The following is a 14,532-nucleotide window of genomic DNA, read 5'->3' as shown; positions in this document are numbered from 1 at the left end:
TATATATATATATAATTTTATTTTTTACCCAGAGTGTTCTTAAAAGAGGACTCACGTAGATGCAGAGATTTTTTAAAAATTGTAAACAATACATGTTCAACTTTACATTAATAAGTTTTAAGGCCTAAAGGAAATGGGAAAATGTCCATAAACATATTAACCCTTATTGGCTCAAGAAGTAGAAAACCTAAAAGAGGCCTCAGACTCAGCTGGTTTAGCTGCCACATATATGACCATATATGTGTGTTTAACATTGTTTTGTGGCTGAGTATTAGTTTGAAATAGTTTTTTATCTTCAAAATTTTAAATGAGATGGTTTTTCCTGTCCAAGTAGATGTCTTTGCCAGACTGCATCAGATCTCATCAAATTAAAAAAAATAATGTTAGTTACATTCAAAAAATCATAACTACTCAGGATTCAGTCTATATTATAGTTGCTTTTCTGTGGTAAGTAGTGCTGTTATGGATACTTTTGGTTCTATACCTGGGCACATGTGCAAGAGAATTGCCAGATTGAAGGGATTTGACTTTGCAAATGTATATTGTCAGTTTGTTTCCCATTTAAAATGCCATTAAAACTACTTTGAGATGATTGATGAAATTAATAAATATTTAGCCAGATTCAGGGAAAAAAGAAAAGATGCAAATTACTATGCCTGAAATGGAAAAGGAGCAACAGTACAGATCCTGCAGACGTTGAATTTACAGAAGTTTTATAGTTAGGTTTTACATTTCAGTCTGTAATACATTTTGAGTTAATTTTTGCAAATGGTATGAGGTCTTTTTTTTTTTTAATGGATGTCAAACTATGTCCTTTCTTCATTAAATTGCCTGTGTACCTTTGTCAAAAATCAATTAACCAGACAAGTCTATTTCTGAACTCTGTTTTTTGTCCCATTGATCTGTGTGTCTGTCCTTTTGCTAAAGCTTACTGCCTTGATTATTATATCTTATTTTGAAATCAGGTAATGTGAATACTCCAGCAAAATTTTCAAAGTTATTTTAGCTATTCTAGGTCTTTTGTCTTTCCATTTAAATTTTAGAATCAGTTTGTTTTTTTCCAAAAATGATGCTGAGATTTTGATTATGATTATGTTGAATCTATACATTAAATGGGAGGAGAATTGACATCTTAACAATATTGAGTTTTCTGACCCATAAATACGATGTCTCTCTCAACTTATTTAGGTCTTATTTGATTTCTTTCATCCATGTATTGTATTTTTTTTTTTTTTTCTGCATAAAGATCTTATTTTGCTAGATTCTGTCTTTCATGTTCTTGTAAATGGTACTACTAAAAAAATTTTTTTCCCTACCTATTGCATATCCTACAACTCTACCAAAACTCACTCACTAGTTCTAGTACCTATTTCGTGAACAAATCTTGTTGTTTGCCACAAGAGACAGTTTAATTTCTTCTTTCCAGTTTCTATGCCTTTTATCCCTTTCTCTTGTCTTACTGGTCTGGCTGGACATCTAGCTGTAGAGGAAGGGTGAAAGTCAACACCCTGCAGCTTCCAGGCTTCTCACCTTCATGTCTGAGAAAGTCTTGGTGACCTTAGGGTAGGCGGAGACTTCTTAGATAGGACACAAACAACACAGGCCATTAAAAAAATTTTTGTAAGCTAGACTTCATGAAAATTATTAAATTTTGCTATTTTAAAGATATTATTAAGAGATATTTGTAGTGACTTTACTCATAATTACTGAAAGTGAAAAAGTTGGCTTAAAACTCAACATTCATAAAACTAAGATCATGGTATCTGGTCCCATCACTTCATGGCAGATAGATGGGGAAACAAGGGAAAACAGTGACAGACTTTATTTTTTGGGGCTCCAAAATCACTGCAGATGGTGACTGCAGCCGCGAAATTAAAAGACATTTGCTCCTGGGAAGAAAAGTTATGACCAACCTAGACAGCATATTAAAAAGCAGAGACATTACTTTGCCAACAAAAGTCCATCTACTCAAAGCTATGGTTTTTCCAGAAGTCATGTATGGATGTGAGAGTTGGACTATAAAGAAAGCTGAGCACTGAAGAATTGATGCTTTTGAACAGTGGTGTTGGAGAAGACTCTCTTGAGAGTCCCTTGGACAGCAAGGGGATCCAGCCAGTCCATCCTAAAGGAAATCAGTCCTGAATATTCATTGGAAGGACTGATGTTGAAGCTGAAACTCTAATACTTTGGCCACCTGATGCGAAGAACTGACTCATTGGAAAAGACCCTGATGCTGGGAAAGATTGAAGGCGGGAGGAGAAGGGAACAGTAGAGGAAGAGACGGTTGGATGACATCATCGCCTCAATGGACATGAGTTTGAGTAAACTCTGGGAGTTGCTGATGGGCAGGAAGGCCTAGTGTGCTGCAGTCCATGGGGTCTCAAAGAGTCAGACACGACTGAGTGACTGAACTGAAGCCCCTAATAATTTTAGAATATTTCTAGTCTTTTGTTGAAAATAGTGCTGTAAAGAATATCTTTGTACCTAGGGACAAGCATGCTGGTGGAATTAATTCCCAGGAGTTTGGAGAATGCACTGAAACTAGAGATACGGATGAGTAATAAAGAGGTTTGTTGTTGTAATGATGAGAAACTGAAGTAGGGTAGAGGCAAAAGAAATGGGTATTTTGCCAAAAGTTTTACTTTTTGTTTCAGGTTCTAAGAATTCGTTAACAAATAGGTTCAACTTTTAATAGAAGATTGCTGCTGCTGCTGCTAAGTCACTTCAGTCATGTCCGACTCTGTGACCCCATAGACGGCAGCCCACCAGGCTCCCCCGTCCCTGGGATTCTCCAGGCAAGAACACTGGAGTGGGTTACCATTTCCTTCTCCAATGCGTGAAAGTGAAGTCGCTCACTCGTGCCCAACCTTCAGTGACCCCATGGACTGCAGCCTTCCAGGCTCCTCTGTCCATGGGATTTTCCAGGCAAGAGTACTGGAGTTGGGTGTCATTGCCTTCTCCAATAGAAGATTATGTAATTTCAATAGTCATTAGAAAAAAAATAGAAGTAGCAGCATGTGTGTGTTACTTGCGCAATTGTGTCTGACTCTTTGCAACCCTTTGGACAGTAGCCCACCAGGCTCCTCAGTCCACGGGGTTCTCCAGGGAAGAATACTGGAGTGGGTTGCCATGCATTCCTTCAGGTGATCTTCCCAATCCAGGGATTGAACCTGTGTCTCTTATGTCTCCTGCATTGGCAGGCAGGTTCTTTACCAGAAGTGCCACCTGGATAAACATCACCATATTGAGCTGACCTACATCCGGATTTGAACAATCCTGAGAAGTCCCACATTAACAGTGCTGAGAAGACTCCAGCAGTTTGGAGTCTCCATTGGGAAAGGATTTGGGGGCTCCTGTTTATAATCCCAGGCCACAAACCAATATCATCATCAGGGCTGGCCAGGCCCTCAGGGGCTTAAGAGGTTCGCAGAGAAACTCCTTTTCTTTTCTTTTTTTTTTTTTTTTTTTTTGAGAAACTCCTTTTCTTACCTAAAATGCCACTTGACTACCTGGTAACAGTTGGTGTGCCAGCAGGCAGGCTTGTAGTCCACGCAGGGTTCAGGCAAAGTCAGAAGTTGGTCAGAGGCCTGTTCCCCTACTTCTGAAGCCTGAACAAGATACCTCCATTTTAATTTCCCTCACAGTGAGGAGGGGAAAAATGAATTAGAAGTTATGTACTTCATCAGTTCTAAGATGTACATTGTCTTTTCACATTTTAACATGTTTGAAATCAGTGTTTATTTTACAGTTGATGGCTTCGTTCAGCTTAACTGGAAGTACTTTTCAAATTTCTTTAGTAGCAGTATGTAAAATGTGCATGTTATAAACAATCTTATCTTAAATTCAGGAATATGCAAGAAAGGATTAACAGGAAGGATTGAAATGTAGAAAATAAGGGGAAGCAGCAGGCAAGGTTGATATTCCTTTTTTGTTTACTTTCAGTATGTAAACCATTTTTCCATTTTCTGTATGGTTTTCATATTTGATTTAATGATTGTCAGCTCTACTATTAGTGGATATTTAGATTCTAATTTTCTTTTGCTCTTTACAGATCATTAATGACACTGAATGGTTTTCTGTTTAGAGTTAGGGAATGTTTGAAATTAGTCAGTTGTTGTATATAATGATATTTAACAAATGTTCTGAGTGGCAAATTATTCAAAGAATTTCTGAGTTGATACTTCACAACTGTTAAGAGACCAGTTTGAATTTTTTAGCTTAGATGTGGTTCTTTCAGTGTACATTGAAGTCATTTACTCGGGACTTGGGTTCTAAAATCAATACCTAAGAAAAAAGATTATTCTTAAAATTGTGCACTAATTACAATACCTAATGGTATATAGTTCTTGTCTACCCTGTGTAGTTACTCAGAGGCAGCTACTTTATGGGGTTATTAACCAAACTGAAAAGACTATAGTACTCATTTTTTAATTCCTTTTCTTTGTATTTTCCTTTCTTTTTTTCTTATTTACTTTTCCAAGAAATAGTGATTGAAAACCTACTCTGTTAGGCATTGTCCTAGGGGCTGAGAATTCAACACTAAACAAAACCGACAAAAGCCCTTACCCTCGCAGTGCAAGACAGGCGAAAAATAAATTAAGTAAATTATATTGCTGGGGGGGAGGGTAACACAGAAGGACAATAGTATTGGTGGTTTGATGTTGCAGTTTTCCTGGTCAGGGAAGTACAGAAAGCCACTGAGAAAGTGACATTTGGGTGAAGATTTAAAAAACAGTGAGAGCATAAACTATGAGATTATCTGGGAAAAGAATGTTCCAAGCAGAGGGAGCAGGGAGCTCAAAGGACTCTGAAGTGGGTATATGCCAAGTAGGAGTATGCCAGGCGTGTTGTACATCTTGCAGCTGCAAGGTGGCCAGAATAGCTGGAAAGGAACGAATGGTTACCAGGACTAGGGATTGGAGAGATAATGCAAGGTCAGAATGTAAGGACTTTGATCTTTACCCTGAGTAAGGATGGGAGCCATTATGGGAGCAATTTAAAGCAGCAGAGTAACATGATCAGATTTATATTCTGAAAGGATCTAGACTGAAGTGAGGCAAAGGCAGAAGCAGGGAGACCAGTTAAGAGGCCCATATAGTAATTCATGCAAAAGACTATTATAACTTAGACCAGGAGGCAATGGTAAGTAGTAGTTGAAGTCTGTTTTTTTTTAATTGTTATTTTTGGTAAATAGTAGTTGAAGTCTATTTTTTTTTTAATTGTTATTTTTGGTAAGTAGTAGTTGAAGTCTATTTTTTTAATTGTTGTTTTTAAATAATTTCAAATTAAAGTTGCAGTATACTATGAAGATCTCTTGTGTGCCTCTCTCCAGATTCCCCAGTAATTAATGTTTTACCATATTTACTTTAATCTCTTAACTGCTCTTTTATACACATATGTACACTTACACACACTTCAGAACTATTTGGAAGTATGTTGCAGACATGATACCCTATTTAATACTTCAGTGTCCATGCTGCTGCTGCTGCTGCTAAGTTGCTTTAGTCGTGTCTGACTCTTTGCTACCCCATGGATTATAGCCCGCCAGGTTCCCTTGTCCATGGGATTCAAGTAAGAATACTGGAGTGGATTGCCTTTTCCTCCTCCAAGAGATCTTGCTGACCCAGGGACTGAACCCAAGTCTTAAGTCTCCTGCACTGGCAGGCAGGTTCTTTACCACTAGTGCCACTTGGGAAGCAATGTCCATAAAAGCAGCTATTCTCCATATATAGTTGTATTAATAAGCTTGGGATGCGATAACAAAATACCACAAACTGTGTGGCTTAAACAGCAGAAATTTTTCTCAGAGTTCTGGAGGATGGGAAGGCTAGATCAAGGACTGACAGGGTTCAGTTTCTGGGAAAAGTTCTCTTCCTGGCTTGTAGACAGGCTACCTTCTTACTGTGTCCTCATGTGGTGGAGGAAGGTTGGGAGGAAGGAGAGTTCTCTGATGTCTATTATAAGAACACTCATGTCTTTTTATCAAGGCCCCTTTTGTCCTCATTCAACCTTAGTTACCTCCGTATAGACCTTATCTCCAGACACAGTCACATTGGGGGTTCAGTTCAGTCATAGCTGACTCTTTGCAATGCCATGGACTGCAGCACACCAGGCCTCCCTGTCCATCACCAGCTCCCAGAGTTTACTCAAACTCATGTCCATTGAGTCAGTGATGCCATCCAACCATCTCATCCTCTGTCGTCCCCTTCTCCTCCCACCTTCGATCTTTCCCAGCACCAGGATCTTTTCAAATGAGTCAGTTCTTCGCATCAGGTAGCCAAAAGTACTGGAGTTTCACCTTCAACATCAGTCCTTCCAGTGAATATTCAGGACTGATTTCCTTTAGGATGGACTGGTTGGAGCTCCTTGCAGTCCAAGGGACTCTGAAGAGTCTTCTCCAACACTACAGTTCGAAAGCATCAATTCTTCAGCACTCAGCTTTCTTTATAGTCGAACTCTCATATCCATACATGACCACTGGAAAAACCATAGCCTTGACTAGATGGACCTTTGTTGACAGAGTAATGTCTCTGCTTTTTAATATGCTGTCTAGGTTGGTCATAACTTTTCTTCCAAGGAGTAAACATCTTTTAATTTCACAGCTGCAGTCACCATCTGCAGTGATTTTGGAGCCCCAAAAATTAAAGTCTGTCACTGTTTTCCACTGTTTCCCCATCTGTTTGCCATGAAGTGATGGGCCCAGATGCCGTGATCTTAGTTTTCTGAACGTTGAGCTTTAAGCCAACTTTTTCACTCTCTTCTTTCACTTTCATCAAGAGGCTCTTTAGTCCTTTTTTGCTTTCTGCCATAAGGGTGGTGTCATCTGCATATATGAGGTTATTGATATTTCTCCCAGCAATCTTGATTCCAGCTTGTGCTTCTTCCAGCCCAGCGTTTCTCATGATGTACTCTGCATAGAAGTTAAATAAGCAGGGTGACAATATACAGCCTTGACGTACTCCTTTCCCTGTTTGGAACCAGTCTGTTGTTCCATGTCCAGTTCTAACTGTTGCTTCCTGACCGGCGTACAGATTTCTCAAGAGATAGGTCAGGTGGTCTGGTATTCCCATCTCTTTCAGAATTTTCCACAGTTTGTTGTGATCCACATAGTCAAAGGCTTTGGCATAGTCAATAAAGCAGAAATAGATGATTTTCTGGAACCCTCTTGCTTTTTCGATAATCCGGCAGATGTTGGCAATTTGATCTCTGGTTCCTCTGCCTTTTCTAAATCCAGCTTCAACATCTGGAAGTTCATGGTTCACATACTCTTGAACATTGGGGGTTAGGGACTTCAACATGTGAATTTGGGAAGACACATGAATTTCGGGAAGACACAGTTCACTACATTGCAACAATTGTGTAACATCTGAACAGCCACCCAAATCAGGAAATGAACATTGACACAGTACTATCCTCGAATCCACAGACCCTAGCTGAATTTTGCTAGTTATCTCAGAAATAGTCTTTAAAGATCCAGGGCCATTTGTTAGAATTAATTGTCATGTCTCTTTAGTTCTTTTTAGTTTTCTTCAGTCTGAAACAGTTCTTTGATCTTATCTTTCATGTCCCTTTAATTTTTTAAGACTATAGATCAGTAACTTGTAAAATAACCACAAATTTGTATTTGTCTGATTATTTTAAAAATTAGATTCAGGTTATTCAGTTTTGGGTAGAAATACCACAGAAGTGATGCTGTGTTCTTAAAGCATTATGCCTGTTTGGAGGAACATAATGTTAATCTGTCAGTTTTGTGGGCAGGAAGTTTGAGACTTTACAAATAATACTATTCTGCATTAAACTGTCTCTCACCAGGTTTAGCATCCATTCATGATTGTTGCTTGAGTCAGTTTTTGGTGTGATGTTTGCCAGATGTTGGTTTTTAATTCCTTCATTCCTTACACATACATAGATTGGCATTTGATTGTAAGGCAGGGCTTTCCCCCTTCCAGTGTATTTCTTTCATTACTTTCATCAGTATGTATTCATGGATTGCTACTTTATTCAGTTGGTTATAGTCTTTTCCTAGTATTTATTTTGACATGGTTTATCCATGCAATAGATTTGGCCAGTGGGAACCTCTTGAAGGTAGTGCCTGTATTCTTTGGACATCACTGTTTGTGCACTTGACTAGTATAAGATGTTCTGAGCTCTTGTATCGATACTTTCTTTCCTGGCCTGGAATCAGCCATTTCTCCTGGTTCCTCTAAGAAACAAAGATCTCGGTATTAGGTGCCTGGGATGTTATTACTTCTAGGCCTTTTCAATGGAGAGATTTAAGAAATAATTGTATGTAGACAAATACATTTATTCACTGTATGTTTTCTGTATATAACTATGAATTCATGCCAAGACTTCCAATTACAATCCAGCACCACAGGGTTTATTTCTAACCTTTTTCCTTCCCACATTTGTAACTTCCTAAATCTGTATATATTTCAAAAAGTAGCATTAATGAAATGTGTATTTTGAATTTGGATATGTAATGTGAAAGAGAGGAGTCAAAGATGACTTGATTTTTGGCTGAGAAAAGCCACCGCAGAAGAAATGCCATTTATAGAGATGGAGAAGACTGTAGGAGAGAAGAGAATTAAGAAGAAATCACAACATCACATGTTGAGTCTGAACTGTGTATTAAACATCCAAGAGAGACATTGGGTAGGCATTTGGGTATCTGAGTCTGAAGTTCAAAGAACAAGTCCAGGCTGAGATACAAATTAGTTCAAGACAATCAGTTAAACTTTTTGGACAGAAATTATTATATTTCCTTAATCAGTTATGAAAGGATCAAAAATGTATCATATTAATAGAAAATTAGAATACAAGCAGGGAAAAGGGAAAAAACTAGAGATCTGTACTCTTAAAACTTAATTCCATATTCTTTCTGATCTCTTTCATTGATTTTTTTTCTAACACGAGATCATTCTGTAATTACTGTTTTTTTCCCCCAGTTGATGATTTCTTTATTTCCATTTCTGTAAATTTTCATTTTCCCTAGTCCCAGACCACATTCAGATTTCTTCAGTTGATCCAGAAATGTGATTTACAGCTGATGTCCAAACCTGTATCCATTTCAGGAACACAGATTAGTTATATTAGATTACTCTATACCTTGAGTCTCTTAATCTCTCCAGTAATAGTTGAGGGTGGGAATTCCCTGGTTAGAACTTCGTATTTTCATTGCAAAGGTCCTCAGTTCAGTCCCTGGTCGGGTGAAACTTAAGCTCCCACAAGCCATGGGGCATGCTCAAAAAGAAAAAAAGAAAACAAAACTTTGGGATGATTTGTTCTGGGGAAAAGTAGAGATGAGGTGGAGAGGGGTCAGAATCTGACATGAATTAAATTTAAAATTTGGGGCTTTTTTCTATGGGTGAATAGAAATCACTGACGATTATGTAGGATAGGGTATCATAGAAAAGGAAAGTTCTTTGTGAGGTGTTTCTGGGGACTGTGAGTAATTCATTAAGGGTAGAACTTTGAAGGGGAAGAGATGAGACTGGAAGAGAAGGTAAAAATCCAGAAAATGAGTGAAAACTAAGGTGTTTGACCTAGAGAACATATTAAAAAGCAGAGACATTACTTTGCCAACAAAGGTTCGTCTAGTCAGAGCTATGGTTTTTCCAATAGTCATGTAATGATATGAGAGTTGGAATATAAAGAAAGCTGAGCACCAGAGGATTGATGCTTTTGAACTGTGGTGTTGGAGAAGACTCTTGAGAGTCCCTTGGACTGCAGGGAGATCCAACCTAAAGGTTCCGTTAGTCCATCCTAAAGGAAATCAGTCCTGAATATTCACTGGAAGGACTGATGCTGAAGCTGAAACCCCAATACTTTGGCCACCTGATGTGAAGAACTGACTCATTTGAAAAGACCCTGATACTGGGAAAGATTGAAGGCAGGAGGAGAAGGGGACAACAGAGGATGAGATGGTTGGATGGTATCACCGCCTTGATGGACATGAGTTTGAGTAAGCTCCAGGGTTGTTGATAGACAGGGAAGCCTGGCGTGCTGCAGTCCATGGGGTTGCAAAGAGTTGGACACAACTGAGCAACTGAACTGAACTGAAGGTGTTTGGACATTCTCTAATAAGCAGTTGGAAATCATTGACAGATTTCATATGAGAAATAATTGGATAATGTTTACATACTAGAAGATGAATTTGGCCAACAAGGTATAGAATAAATTTGAGAAGATCAGGTCCAAGGCAAGATAAACAGTTAAGAGGTTATTGCAGTAGTTGTCCAGGTCAAAAGTGATAACCCAGCAAAGAGCAGTGGTAGGAAGAAAAGGAAAAGAAAGAAATTTAGCATATATTGGAGATAAAATTGGTTGGACTTGCAGATTTATCAAAATGGAGTAAGGATTAGGTAGGGAGAAAGAAGAGCCAAAAAAGACTGCTGAAATTCTAGCTAAATATAAGAACAGTAACAGATGGACGAGGAGGAAGATTATTAATAAAATATTGAGAAATCAAGTTCAGGGTACCTCTGAGATGATTGAAGTAGATGTCTGCGTTGACTGGTAAGGGAAATCCAGACATGAAATCTATGGGTGTTGGAGTCATTGATACACAGATGGTAGTAGTTAAATGTGGATAGTTCTGCTGATAGCATTCCATTTTCTGTTGACTGAGTGCTATTCTAAATGGTTTACATACAATGTTTTATTATTTAATTCTTTTAACAACCCATGAAGTTGTCATTTCTCAAAGGAAAAAAGGTAGCATACAGAAGAGTTAGGTTATGTATAAGCCCCTAAAGCTAGTAAGTGACAAAGCCAGGAATGGAACAGACTGATTTCGAACCTGAAATCTTAAAACACTGCACCTTGGGAAGCACCAGCATTTAAAGGAGGAGGATCACAGGCAGAGCTGCCTGTAACTATACATGCCCCCTGTGTATATATATGGAGGAGCAGCTAGAGATGTCAGAGGAGAAGTAAGAGCGATTAAGACAGAGCCCAAAAGAGGGTTTATTAGATTATTCTGTGTACCAAAAGCCTGGTGGAAATGATACTTCTCTGTAGAAATAGCATTTAGAAAAAACTCGCCTTGACCCTCCGCCTCGGCCCTGAAGGGGCTGAATGGGCGAGTTGGGTGCGATGGCTTGAGCCTGGGTGGCTGCGGCATTAGCTGGAGGCAGTGGTGCGTCCTCCTCGCCCCAGCGGTGATTGGAGCGAGCGGCCCCGGCCCCGGCCCCGGCCCCGGCCCCGGGCGAAGCTGCTAGTGAGCTGACTGTGCCTAAGCCTGGCGTCCGTGTAGCTGGTGCGGAGGGTGTGGACCCTGTGGAACCCACTCACCCGCTCCCTGTAAATGAACATGATGAGTGGCCGGGGCGCCCGGCTGTGGCCACAGGCGGCAGGAAGGAGAACCACCGTGGTATGTGTGCAACAGAGAAATTAAGCTCCAGGCTGTGTCTGTTCAGAGTTACCTTGATCAGGGAACACAGATCTTCTTAAACAACAGCAGTGAGAAATTGGGCTAGCTGTTTATCCAATTATATCACTCATTCACTTGTTTTTAGCCTGTTTATGTCTAGAACATCTATCAGCTAGATCAGATCAGATCAGTCGCTCAGTCGTGTCCGACTCTTTGCGACCCCATGAATCGCAGCACACTAGGCCTCCCTGTCCATCCCCAACTCCCGGAGTTCACTCAGACTCAGGTCCATCGAGTCGGTGATGCCATCCAGCCATCTCATCCTCTGTCGTCCCCTTCTCCTCCTGCCCCCAATCCCTCCCAGCATCAGTCTTTTCCAATGAGTCAACTCTTCACATGAGGTGGCCAAAGTACTGGAGTTTCAGCTTCAGCATCATTCCTTCCAAAGAAATCCCAGGACTGGTCTCCTTCAGAATGGACTGGTTGGATCTCCTTGCAGTCCAAGGAACTCTCAAGAGTCTTCTCCAACACCACCTAGAAAGAGGCTCAATGTTTGTGTTTTCACCAGATCAGTTTCAGAGACTGCTTAAAATTAACCCGGACTGGAAAACCCATAGACTTCTTGATTTAGGTGCTGGAGATGGAGAGGTCACAAAAATCATGAGCCCTCATTTTGAAGAAATTTATGCCACTGAGCTGTCTGAAACTATGACATGGCAGCTACAGAAGAAGAAATACAGAGTGCTTTGGTATATAAATGAATGGCAGAAGATAGGGTTTTAGTATGATGTCATCAGCTACTTGAATTTGCTGGACCATTGTAATCACTCTCTGACTTTGTTAAAAAGATATCAGAAGTGTCTTGGATCCAACCAGAGGCAGGGTCATCCTTTCTTTGGTCTTTATGTGGAGAACGTAGGTGGCAAATGGTATAAACCATTGGAAATTTTGGAAATCAAGGAACAGAATTGGGAAAAACAAGTAAATAGTCTGCCTGACGTTTCCAGAAAAGCTGGTTTTGTTATTGAAGCTTTCACCAGACTGCCATAGCTGTGTGAAGGCAACGTGTATAACGACTACTACGTTCTGGATGATGCTGTCTTTGTTCTCAAACCCATGTAAACATGTGAAGGTTGAGGTCTTCCGAGTCCATCCCAAGAATGTACACTCTGGAAGAGGGTCTGTGTGTTCAGTTATATGAAAGGAGGACCTTTGGGGACTGCCATTCTAAATATCATGTAGGATTTTTAAAAGCCAAAATACTAATTATTTCCTTGTAGTGTGTAAAAGGAATGTTTTTTAAAAAACAAAAAACCCAACTCTTTGAGGATTTTTAACTCTTACGCAATTATGTAGGTCACAGTCTGATTATGGAAGATATTTTTTATACTTAATTGCAGTAGGGACTCATTCCCAAAGCAATAGTCATGACTTCACAGGGAACTAGTTAATGTGGGTTGTTTGTAATAAAATGAAGACTGGGCAATAAATCTGTCTTTCCAGTTGAAAATACTGGTTATAAAGTATAGCCACTGATCCTCTTTCATTATTCAACAAAATTTTTTAATCATGCTAATCTTTTTTTGGAGGTGGGAAAAAAAAACTCGCCTTTGGGTTTAGTAAGTTGGAGTTTATTGGTAACCTTAGTAACTGCCGTGTGAGTAAGTACAAAAAAAAGGTAGCTCCTATAATTATGGAGTTACTAGAAATCAAAGTGGAGACAGTGACTATATAATACTCTTTCAGATCCCTAAATCTGAAAGATCTTAACCGTCTCAGCTAAGTTGATTTGGATTGGTTTAAATATGGGTACATTTTTTTTTGTCGGAGCCCTATGGCATATGGACTTTTAGTTCCCCGACCAGGGATCAAACCTGTGCCCCCCTACATTGAAAATGTAGACTCCCAACCACTGGACCACCAGGAAAATCCCCATGGATACATTTTTGAGAGAACATAAGTTCCATCTAATGATTTCTGTTTCTCTGAAATAGCATATTAAGGTTATCTCCTAAGAGTGAGAAAGAATGTGGTATACGTAAGGGTGCATCATAAGAGTGGTAAAAGTTTGAAATAGGTCTAACAGCAAAGTAGAGAAGATGCTAATTAAAGACACGTGGAAGGAGGGCCCAGTGAGGAGGAGACTGAATTGTTTCAATACTCTTGGTGTGATTTTTCTTTGGCAGAACCCAGGGACAGAAATATAGGTGCAGTAAAGGCATTCAGTTGGATTGATCCAGATTTAGGATTTTGTTGAATACATGTGATAGGCTATAAACTGTAGGGAGAATGAAAAGTATATGAAGGTTTTAATATGAGTGGTTTAGATAATCAAAAAGACTCTGGAATTGGTAGAGAAAGAATTGAGTACTAGAAGAGACTATACATGAGTTAGAGAAAATAAAGAGACCTTGATGAAATTGAAGGACAGATACAACAGAGTGGGTGGTTGTGGTCAGAAAGGGTGATTTGAAAGTGTAGAAAGAAGTGGTTCTTGGAGGTCACTGAATTTGAGGTTGAAACTAGAAAATGTGATGAATCATCCATATGGACATTAAGATTGTTCAGGATAATGATGAAACTTGGGTTTGCTTGGCTCAAGTTTCCAGATAGTAAATAGATTGGGCCTTGCCTTGGACCTTTAAAAAAGATTGACCGAGGTATGTTTGGGGGCTCAAATTACTTATTTCCCAGGACATTCACCTGGTGATGAAAGTGGCAGCAAGCCTCTCTTCAGTAGATGGGAAGGTGAAAAGAGTCTGTCTACAATAATAATGGAAAGGAGGTTAAGCAGTTTGTCTAAGGTCACATTCTGATTGGATCCTAAAGCCCACACTCCTTCCACTAACCCTGGTGTCTTTGCAACAAATTGAACTACTTAGCTCAGTTTTTAATCTTCCCAGATGTTTGGGAGAACAGTTTTGTCTTATTTTAGCTTCTCCAAAGTTAATGTATTTTTTAGTGCCAAACATATACAAAGTAAAGTGGAAATCTGCTCAAAGGAACACTTTGAACAGAAACTTAACCTGAAACAGTCAAGGTTTTTAGGCATTAGGTTCAGTAAATTGATCCATTAGTTCGTTTGTCTGTCTGTATTTGGAGTAAGTTACACCAAGTATAACTTGACTAATTTGGTTTTCTTTATTGTCTTTTCTCAT

At 39.3% G+C, this 14,532-nt stretch overlaps 1 protein-coding gene and 1 pseudogene across 12 annotated transcripts in view; both read left to right on the top strand.

The window, feature by feature from the left end:
• Positions 1-14,532, top strand: part of RPRD2 (regulation of nuclear pre-mRNA domain containing 2) — a 94,494-nt gene that overhangs the window by 31,851 nt on the left and 48,111 nt on the right. The gene's annotated exons all lie outside the window — the stretch shown is intronic.
• The window catches only part of LOC101906299 (protein-L-histidine N-pros-methyltransferase-like), a 46,161-nt pseudogene extending 31,629 nt beyond the window's left edge, over positions 1-14,532 (top strand).

This window comes from Bos taurus, chromosome 3, assembly GCF_002263795.3.
Source record: "Bos taurus isolate L1 Dominette 01449 registration number 42190680 breed Hereford chromosome 3, ARS-UCD2.0, whole genome shotgun sequence".
Taxonomy (NCBI): domain Eukaryota; kingdom Metazoa; phylum Chordata; class Mammalia; order Artiodactyla; family Bovidae; genus Bos; species Bos taurus.
This window is presented reverse-complemented; position numbering and strand designations above follow the sequence as displayed.